Here is a 9,431-nt window from a genome sequence, read left to right as displayed (position 1 = left end):
TCCTCTCTCCATCTCCCCGTCCCCTCTCCAAGTCCCTTCTCCCCCTCCCCTGTCCCCGTCCCCTCTCCCACTTCCCTCTCCACGTCACCTCTCCCCGTCCCTTCTCCCCCTCCCCTGTCCCCATCCCCTCTCCCTCTTCGCTCACCCTGTCACCTCTCCCAGTACCCTCTCCCTCTCCCCTCTCCCCGTCTGCTCTCTGCGTCCCCTCTCCCCATCCCGTCTCCCCGTCCCCTCTGCCTGGCAATTCTACCCGTCCGTTCACCCCGTCACTTCCCCCTCTCCCCTCTCCCCGTCCGCTCTCCGCCTCCCCTCTCCCCGTTCCGTCTACCTGTCCCCTCTCCCTCTACCCTCTCCCCGTCACGTCTGCATTTCCCCTCTCCCCGTCCCCTCTCTGTGTCCCCTGTCCGTTTCCCTTCTCCCCGTCCCCTTTCCCTCTCCCATCTCCCCATCCCGTCTCCGTGTCCCCCTCCCCTCCCCTCTCCCCGTCTCCTCTCACCGTCCACTCTCACTCTCCACTCTCCCCGTCCCCTCTCCCCGTCCCCTCACCCCGTCCCCTCACCCCATCCCCTCTCCCCGTCCCCTCTCCATCCACTCTCCCCATCCCCTCTCCCCGTCCCCTCTCCCCATCCCCTCTCCCCATCAGGTCACCCTCTCCCCTCTCCCCTTCCACTCTCTGCCTCTCCTCTCCCCGTCCTGTCTCCCGGTCCCCTCTTCCTCGCCCCTCTCCCCGCCACATCTCCCTCTTTCCTCTCTGCGTCCCCTCTCCCCGTACCCTCTCCATCTTCCATCTCCCCGTCCCCTCTCCCCGTCCCCTCTCCCCATCCCCTTTGCCCATCCCCTCTCACCGTCCCCACCCCCACTCCCCTTTCCGCGTCCCGTCTCCCCAACTCCTCTCCCCGTCCCCTCTCCCTCTCCCTTCTCCCCGTCCCCTCTCCCCGTCCACTCTCCCTCTCCCCTCTCCTTATCCCCGTCTTCTCTCCCTGTTCTCTCTCCACGGCCCTCTCCCCGTCCCTTCTCCCCGTGCCCTCTCCCTGTCCTCTCTCCCCGTCCCCTCTCCCCGTCCGCTCCCCCAGTCCCCTCTCCCCGTCCCCTCTCCCCGTCAACTCACCATGTCCCCTCTCCCCGTGGCGTCTCCCCATCCCCTCTCCCCGTCTCCTCTCACCCTCCCCTCTCCCTGTCCTCTCTCCCCATCCCCTCTCCATCTTGCCGTCCCAACTCTCCGTCCCCTCTCCCGCTCCCCTGTCCCCTTCCCCTCTCCCTCTTCCCTTTCCATGTCACCTCTCCCCGTCCCCTCTCCCCGTCCCCACTCACCGTCCTGTCTCCCCGTCCCCTCTCCCTCTCCACTCTCCCCATCCCCTCTCCCCGTCCCCTCTCCCTCGCCCTTATCCCCATCCCTTCTCCCCATCCCCTCTCACTCTCCCCTCTCCTCCTCCCCTCTCACCATCCCCTCTCCTCGTCCCCTCTCTCCGCCTCCTCTCACCGTCCCCTCTCCCTGTCCCCTCTCCCCGTCCCCTCCCCCCGTCCCCTCTCCCCGTCCCCTCTGCCCGTCCCCTCTACCCATCCGCTCTCCACATCCCCTCACCCCGTCCCCTCTCCCCGTGGCCCCTCCCAGTCACCTCTCCCCGTCCCCCTCCCTCTCCCCTCTCCCTGTCCTCTCTCCGCGTCCACTCTCCCCGTCCCCTCACCCCGTCCCCTCTCCCCGTGGCCTCTCCCCTTCCCCTCTCCCTCTCCCCTCTCCCCGTCCCCTCTCCCCGTCTCCTCTCCCAGTTCCCTCTCCCCGTCCCCTCTCCCTGTCGGCTCTCCCCGTCTCCACTCCTCGGCCCTCTCCCGGACCCCTCTCCCTCTCCACTCTCCCCGTCCCCTCTGTCCGTCCCCTCACCCCGTCCCCTCACACTATCCGCTCTCCCCATCCCCTCTCCGTCCACTCTCCACATCCCCTCTCCCCCTCCCCTTTCCCCCTCCCCGCTACCCGTCCGCAAGCCCGTCCCTTCCCCCGTCCCCGCTGCCCGTCCCCTCCCACCGTCAACTCCCCCCGTCCCCTCTCCCCGTCCCCTCTCCCCGTCCCCTCTGCCCGTCCGCTCCCCGCGTCCCCTCTCACCGTCCCCTCTCCACGTCACCTCTCCCTCTCCCTTCTCCCCATCCCGTCTCCCCGACACCTCACCCCCTCCCCTCTCCCCGTCCCCTTCCCCTGCCCCACACCGCGTCCCCTCCCCCCGTCCCCTCCCCATGTCCCCTCCCCCCGTCCCCTCCTCCGGTCCCCTCCCCCCGTCCCCTCTCCCTCTCCCCTCTACCCGTCTGCTCTCCGCGTCCCCTCTCCCCAGCCCCTCTCCCTGTCACCTCTCCCCGTTCGTTCACACCGTCACGTCTCCCTTTCCCCTCTCCCCGTCCCCTCTCCGTGTCCCCTCTCCCCGACCCCTCTCCATCTACCATCTCTCTGTCCCATCTCCCCGTCCCCTCTCCCCGTCCCCTCTCCCCGTCCACTCTCCCTGTCCCCTCTGCCGTCTCCTCTCCGCATCCCCTCTCCACGTCCCCACTCACCGTCCCCTCTCCACATCCCCTCTCCATGTCCCCTCTCCCCGTCCCCTCTGCCCGTCCCCTCTCCCCGTCCCCTGTGCCCGTCATCTCTCCCCGTCCCCTCTCCCCGTCCCTTCTCCCCGTCGCCTCTCCCCGTCACCTCGCCCCGTCCCCTCTCCCGGTCCCCTCTCCCTCTCCATTCTCCCCGTCCCCTCACCCCGTCCCCTCTCCCCGTCACCTCTCCCTGTCCCCTCTGCCGTCTCCTCTCCGCATCCCCTCTCCACGTCCCCACTCACCGTCCCCTCTCCACATCCCCTCTCCATGTCCCCTCTCCCGGTCCCCTCTCCCCGTCACCTCTCCCTGTCCCCTCTCCCTGTCCCCTGCAGCGGGGGGAGCACGCCCCATACCCACTCCATAGGCGACCTCTCCCCGTCTCCTCTCCGTCGGGGACCTCCCAGTCCAGTATGCAATAGGGGCCTCTCCAATTAGCCTCACCTTCGTGAACCTGCCGCTGTCCCTCTAGGACCTCGCCCCCACCCCCTTTGACTTAGGGACCTCTCCCGGTCCCCTCTATCTCGGGCAAATCTTCCCATCACCTCTCCCATGGGGACCTCTCCCTGTCCATTTCACATTGGGGACCTCTCTCCGTCCCCTCCCACAGGGAATATCTCCCCCATCCCTCGTGCAAAGGGACTTCTCCCACTTCCCACTCCCTCGACGACATCTCAATATTCCGTCCATCTCAGGGGCCTCTCACAATCTCCGTCACTCGGTGTCCTCTCCCTGTCCGATCTCCCTCGGTGTCCTCTCCCAGTCCCTTCTCCCTCGGTGTCCTCTCCCTGTCCCCGCTCCCTCGGTGTCCTCTCCCAGTCCCCTCTCCCTCGGTGTCCTCTCCCAGTCCCCTCTCCCTCGGTGACCTCCTCCAGACCCCTCTCCCTCGGTGTCATCTCCCAGTCCCCTCTCCCTCGGTGTCCTCTCCCTGTCCGATCTGCCTTGGTGTCCTCTCCCAGTCCCCTCGCCCTCGGTGTCCTCTCCCAGTCCCCTCTCCCTCGGTGTCCTCTCCCTGTCCGATCTGCCTTGGTGTCCTCTCCCAGTCCCCTCGCCCTCGGTGTCCTCTCCCAGTCCCCTCTCCATCGGTGTCCTCTCCCAGTCCCCTCGCCCTCGGTGTCCTCTCCCAGTCCCCTCTCCCTCGGTGTCCTCTCCCAGTCCCATCTCCCTCGGTGTCCTCTCCCAGACCCCTCTCCCTCCGGGTTCTCACCCAATCCCCTCTCCCTCGTTGTCCTCTTCCAGTCCCCTCTCCCTTGGTGTCCTCTCCCAGTCCCATCTCCCTCGGTGTTCTCTCCCAGTCCCATCTCCCTCGGTGTTCTCTCCCAGTCCCCTCTCCCTCGGTGTCCGCTCCCAGTCCCCTCTCCCTCGGTGTCCTCTCCCTGTCGCCTCTCCTTCGGTGTCCTCTCCCTGTCCCCTCTCCCTCGGTGTCCTCTCCCTGTCCCCTCTCCCTCAGTGACTTCCCCCAGTCCACTTTCCCTCGGTATCCTCTCCAGGTCCGCTGTCCCTCGGTGTCCTCTCCCTGTCCCTTCTCACTTGGTGTCCTCTACCAGTCCCCTCTCCATCGGTGTCCTCTCACTGTCCCCGCTCCCTCGGTGACCACTCCCAGTCCCCTCTCCCTCAGTGTCCTCTCCCAGTCCCCTCTCCCTCGGTGTCAACTCCCAGGCCCCTCACACTCGGTGTCCTCTCCCAGTCCCCTCACACTCGGTGTCCTCTCCCTGTCCCCTCTCCCTCCTTGTCCTCTCCCAGTCCCTTCTCCCTCGGTGTCCTCTTCCAGTCCCATCTCCCTCGGTGTCCACTCCCTGTCCCCACTCCCTCGGTGTCCGCTCCCAGTCCCCTCTCCCTCGGTGTCCTCTCACTGTCCCCACATCCTCGGTCTCCTCTCCAAGTCACCTCTCCCTCGGTGTCTTCTCCCAGACCCCACTACCTCGGTGTCCTCTCCCAGTCCCCACTCCCTCGGTGTCTGCCTCCAGTTCCCTCTTCCTCTGTGTCCTCTCCCAGTCCCCTCTCCCCCGCTGTCCTCTCCCAGTCCCCTGTCCCTCGGTGTCCTCTCCCAGTCCCCTCTCCCTCGGTGTCCTCACCCTGTCCCCTCTCCCTCGGTGTCCTCACCCAGTCTCCTCTCCATCGGTGTCCTCTCCCAATCCCCTCTACCTCGGTGTCCTCTCCCTGTAACCTCTCCCTCGGTGTCCTCTCCTACTTTCATCACCCTCGGTGTCTTCTCCCAGTCCCCTCTCCCTCGGTGTCCTCTCCCAGTCCCATCACCCTGGGTGTCCTCTCCCTGTCCCTTGTCACTCGGTGGCCTCTCCCAGTCCCCTCTCTCTCGATGTCCTCACCCCATCCACTCTCTATCTCCCCTCTTCCCGGCCCCTCTCCGTGTCCCCTTTCCCCGTCCCATCTCCCCGTCCCATCTCCCCATCACCTCTCCCAATCCCCTCTCCCCGTCCACTCTCACCGTCCACTCACCCCGTCCCCTCTCCCCATCACCTCTCCCTCTCCTCTCACCCTCTCCCCTCTCCCCGTCCCCTCTCCGCGTCCACTCTCCCCACCCCGTCTCCTCGTCCCCTCTTCCCGTCCCCTCTCCCCATCCCCTCTCCCCGTCCACTCTCCTCATCATCCCTACCCATCAGCTTTCCCTCTCACCTCTCCCCGACCCCAATCTGCATCCACTCTCCCTGTCCCCTCTTCCAATCCCCTCTCCCATCACCTCTCCCCATCCACTCTTCCAGTCGCCTCTCAGCGTCCCCTCTCCCTCGGTGTTCTCTCCCAGTCACCACTCCCTCGGTGTCCTCTCCCAGACCTTCTCACTCGGTGTCCTCTACCAGACCCCTCACACTCGGTGTCCACTCACAGGCCCCTCTCCCTCGGTGTCTTCTCCCAGTCCCCTCTCCCTGGGTGTCCTCTCCCAGTCGCCTCACCCTCGGTGTCCTCTCCCAGTCCCCTCTCCCTCGGTGTCCTCCCCCAATCCCCTCTCCCTTGGTGTACTCTCCAAGTCCCCTCTCCTTCAGTGTCCTCTCCCAGACCCCTCTCCCTCGGTGTCCTCTCGCAGTCCCCTCTCCCTCGTTGTCCTCTCCCAGTCCCCTGTCCCTCGGTGTCCTCTCCCTGTCCCCTCTCCCTCAGTGACTTCCCCCAGTCCACTTTCCCTCGGTATCCTCTCCCAATCCCCTCTCCCTCGGTGTCCTCTCCCTGTCCCTTCTTACTTGGTGTACTCTGCAAGTCCCCTCTCCCTCGGTGTCCTCTCACATTCCCCGCTCCCTCGGTGACCACTCCCAGTCCCCTCTCCCTCAGTGTCCTCTCCCAGTACCCTCTCCCTCGTTGTCCTCTCCCAGACCCTTCTCCCTCGCTGTCCTCTCCCAGCCCCATCTCCCTCGGTGTCCTCTCCCTGTCCACACTCCCTCGGTGTCCGCTCCCAGTCCCCTCTCCCTCGGTGTCCTCTCCCTGTCCCCACATCTTCGGTCTCCTCTCCAAAACACCTCTCCCTCGGTGTCTTCTCCCAGACCCCACTACCTCAGTGTCCTCTCCCAGTCCCAACTCCCTCGCTGTCCGCCTCCAGTCCCCTCTCCCTCGGTGTCCTCTCCCTGTCCCCACATCCTCGGTCTCCTCTCCCAGTCCCTTCTCCCTCCTTTTCCTCTCCCAGACCCCACCCCCTCGGTTTCATCTCCCAGTCCTCTCTCCCTCGTTGTCCTCTCCCAGTCCCCTCTCCCTCGGTGTCATGTCACAGTCCCCTCTACTTTGGTGTCCGCTCCCAGTCCCCTCTCCCCCGCTGTCCTCTCCCAGTCCCCTCTCCCTCGGTGTCCTCTCCCAGTCCCCTCTCCCTCGGTGTCCTCACCCTGTCCCCTCTCCCTCGGTGTCCTCTCCCAGTCCCCTCTCCACCGGTGTCCTCTCCCAATCCCCTCTACCTCGTTGTCCTCTCCCTGAAACCGTCTCCCACGGTGTCCTCTCCCAGTCCCCTCTCCCTCGGTGTCCTCTCCCAGTCCAATCGTCCGCGGTGTCCTCTCCCAGTCCCCTCTCCCTCGGTGTCCTCTTCCTGTCCCCTCTCTCTCGATGTCCTCACCCCATCCACTCTCTATCTCCCCCCTTCCCGGCCCCTCTCCGTGTCCCCTTTCCCCGTCCCATCTCCCCGTCCCATCTCCCCGTCACCTCTCCCAATCCCCTCTCCCCGTCCCCTCTCACTGTCCACTCACCCCGTCCCCTCTCCCCATCACCTCTCCCTCTCCTCTCTCCCTGTCCACTCTCCCCGTCCCCTCTCCGCGTCCCCTCTCCGCGTCCCCTCTCCCCACCCCGTCTCCCCGTCCCCTCTTCCTGTCCCCTCTCCCCATTCCCTCTCCCCGTCCCCTCTCCTCGTCAACCCTACCCGTCAGCTTTCCCTCTCCCCTCTCCCCGACCCCAATCTGCATCCATTCTCCCCGTCCCCTCTTCCAATCCCCTCTCCCATCACCTCTCCCCATCCACTCTACCCGTCGCCTCTCAGCGGCCCCTCTCCCTCGGTGTCCTCTCCCGGTCGCCACTCCCTCGGTGTCCTCTCCCAGACCCTCTCACTCGGTGTCCTCTACCAGTCCCCTCACACTCGGTGTCATCTCACAGGCCCCTCTCCCTCGGTGTCCTCTCCCAGTCGCCTCTCCCTCGGTGTCCTCTCCCACTCCCCTCTCCCTCGGTGTACTCTCCCAAACCCCTCTCCTTCAGTGTCCTCTCCCAGTCCCCTGTCCCTCGGTGTCCTCTCCCTATCCCCTCTCCCTCAGTGACTTCCCCCAGTCCACTTTCCCTCGGTATCCTCTCCCAGTCCCCTCTCCCTCGGTGTCCTCTCCCTGTCCCTTCTCACTTGGTGTCCTCTACCAGTCCCCTCTCCCTCGGTGTCCTCTCACATTCTCCCCTCCCTCGGTGACCACTCCCAGTCCCCTCTTCCTCAGTGTCCTCTCCCACTCCCCTCTCCCTCGTTGTCCTCTCCCAGTCCCTTCTCCCTCGGTGTCCTCTCCCAGTCCCCTCTCCCTCGGTGTCCTCTCCCTGTCCCCACTCCCTCGGTGTTCTCTCCCAGTCCCCTTTCCCTCGGTGTCCACTCCCAGTCCCCTTTCCCTCGGTGTCCCCTCCCTGTCCCCACATCCTCGGTCTCCTCTCCAAAACACCTCTCCCTCGGTGTCTTCTCCCAAACCCCACTACCTCAGTGTCCTCTCCCAGTCCCAACTCCCTCGGTGTCCTCTCCCTGTCCTCACATCCTCGGTCTCCTCTCCCAGTCCCTTCTCCCTCCTTGTCCTCTCCCAGACCCCACCCCCTCGGTTTCATCTCCCAGTCCCCTCTCCCTCGTTGTCCTCTCCCAGTCCCCTCTCCCTCGGTGTCATGTCACAGTCCCCTCTACTTTGGTGTCCGCTCCCAATCCCCTCTCCCCCGCTGTCCTCTCCCAGTCCCCTCTCCCTCGGTGTCCTCTCCCAGTCCCCTCTCCATCGGTGTCCTCTCCCAATCCCCTCTACCTCGTTGTCCTCTCCCTGAAACCGTCTCCCTCGGTGTCCTCTCCCAGTCCCCTCTCCCTCGGTGTCCTCTCCCAGTCCAATCATCCGCGGTGTCCTCTCCCAGTCCCCTCTCCCTCGGTGTCCTCTCCCAGTACCCTCTACCTCGGTGTCCTCTCCCAGTTACATCTCCCACGGTTTCCTCTCCGAGGCCCCTCTCCCTCGGTGTCCTGTCCCAGTCCCCTCTCCCTCGGTTTCCTCTCCCAGTCCCCTCTCCCTCGGTGTCCTCTCCCAGTCCCCACTACATCGGTTTCCTCGCCCAGTCCCCTCTCCCTCGGTGTCCACTCCCAGTCCCCTCTCCCTCGGTGTCCTCTCCCGGTCCCCTCTCCCTCGGTGTCCTCTCCCAGACCTCTATCCCTCGGTGTCCTCTCCGAGACCCCTCACACTCGGTATCCTCTCCCTGTCCGCTCTCCCTCGGTGTCCTCTCACAGTCGCCTCTCCCTCGGTGTCCTCTCCCTGTCCCCACATCCTCGGAGTCCTCTCCCAGTCCCCTCTCCCTCGGTGTCCTCTCCCAGTCCCCACTATCTCGGTTTCCTCTCCCAGTCACCTCTCCCTCGGTGTCCTCTCCAAGTCCCCTCTCCCTCGGTGTCCTCTCCCTTTCCCCTCTCCCTCGGTGTCCTCTCCCAGTCTGCTCTACCTCGTTGTCCTCTCCCAGTCCCCTCTCCCTCGGTGACCTCTCCCATTCCCGTCTCCCTCGGTGTCGTCTCCCAGTCCCCTCTCCGTCGGTGTCGTCTCCCAGTCCCCACTCCCTCGGTGTCCTCTCCTTGACCCCTCTCCCTCCATGTCCTATCCCAGTCCCCTCTCCCTCGGTGTCCTCTCCCAGTCCCCTCTCCCTCGGTGTCCTCTCCTTTTTCCCTCTGCCTTGGTGTCCTCTCCCCCTCCCCTCTCCCTAAGTGTCCTCTCCCAGTCCCCTCTCCCTCGGTGTCTTCTCCGAGTCCCCTCTCACTTGGTGTCCTCTCCCAATCTTCTCTCCATCGGTGTCCTCTCCCAGTCTTCTCTCCCTCGATGTCCACTCCCAGTCCCCTCTCCCTCGGTGTCCTCTCCCTTTCCACTCTCCCTCGATGTCCTCTCCCAGTCTCGTCTCATTCGGGGACCTGCCCTATTCCCCACCAGTGGGTGAATTTTCCCCGTTCCCTCTCCCAGAGGATCTCTCCCCGCCCCCTCTCCCTCAGGCAACACACCCTGTCCTCTCTCCCATTTCCCTCCCCCTCGGGGCCCTCTCTGCATCTCCTCACCTCCTCTCCCACTACCTCTCCCCCCCTTCACGGTCTCCCTGAGCCCTCACTCTTCCCACTCTTTATCTCTCCACCGCTTCTTCCACTCTCTCCACCCACTCTCCCTCTACACGCCCCCGTCTAGCTCACCCCGTCCCCTCTC

Source organism: Cetorhinus maximus, unplaced genomic scaffold, assembly GCF_964194155.1.
Source record: "Cetorhinus maximus unplaced genomic scaffold, sCetMax3.hap1.1 HAP1_SCAFFOLD_287, whole genome shotgun sequence".
Classification (NCBI taxonomy): domain Eukaryota; kingdom Metazoa; phylum Chordata; class Chondrichthyes; order Lamniformes; family Cetorhinidae; genus Cetorhinus; species Cetorhinus maximus.
The sequence above is the reverse complement of the archived record's forward strand: the minus strand, read 5'-3'. Positions refer to the sequence as shown.